Below are 776 nucleotides of genomic sequence, written 5' to 3' on the forward strand. Positions count from 1 at the left end.
AAGCTTCCAGTTTTCTCTTTTGATTTTATAGTGGAGTGGCCAGATTGCTTTTGTCTTCAGGAGTTCCCACAGAGGCAGAAGTTAGATGAGGATCAGATGTTCTCAGGCTTTCTCCTAAGGTCTGGATCCTTCCAGGAAAGATTTTGTCCTCAGGAATTTGGGGTTTGGACTGGCCTGGATGCCAGGTCCAGGAAAGATGCTGGTCTAGGGCAGCTGGTGGCCATGCCACCCAGAGATGCAAAGGTAGATGGGGGCAGGAAGCAGCATCAAGGGCTCCTGGGGACTGCACTGAGGAGCTGGGTTGCTCTTGGTGCAAAGGATCAGGAAGAGGAAAGGTCAGCCCAGGTGTCCAGGAAAGAAGCTGGTGGGTGGTGCAGGCCCAGGGAAACAGGGAGGTGAGGGCTGGGCCAGGCCCAGAGTGCTCCTGGGGACCTGATAAGAAACTGAGTTGGTCTGGAAGCAAAGGATCAAGAAGCAGTGGTGGTTTTCCCGGTGTCTGAGGCCCCAAGAGAAGGAGTGGGACAGGACTCTGGCTAGAAGGAGTGACCAGTGGGGGAGATGGGAGGATGAATGAGGCTGGGGGAGTCAAGATGCAGAGGGCACTATTGACTTACCCTGGAGAAAGAGGCCTGCAGGTCGGAGAGAGCAATTATCTTTATTTTATGCAGGAAGGATATAAGATCAGAAAATAATTTATTGAGGAAAATAATAATTATTACAGCTTTGATTCAAACCATATTTAGCTTACACTCATTCCATCATTCTTTCCCTATACT

Source organism: Nannospalax galili, unplaced genomic scaffold (genome assembly GCF_000622305.1).
Source record: "Nannospalax galili isolate Female #2095 unplaced genomic scaffold, S.galili_v1.0 scaffold351, whole genome shotgun sequence".
In the NCBI taxonomy this organism is placed as follows: domain Eukaryota; kingdom Metazoa; phylum Chordata; class Mammalia; order Rodentia; family Spalacidae; genus Nannospalax; species Nannospalax galili.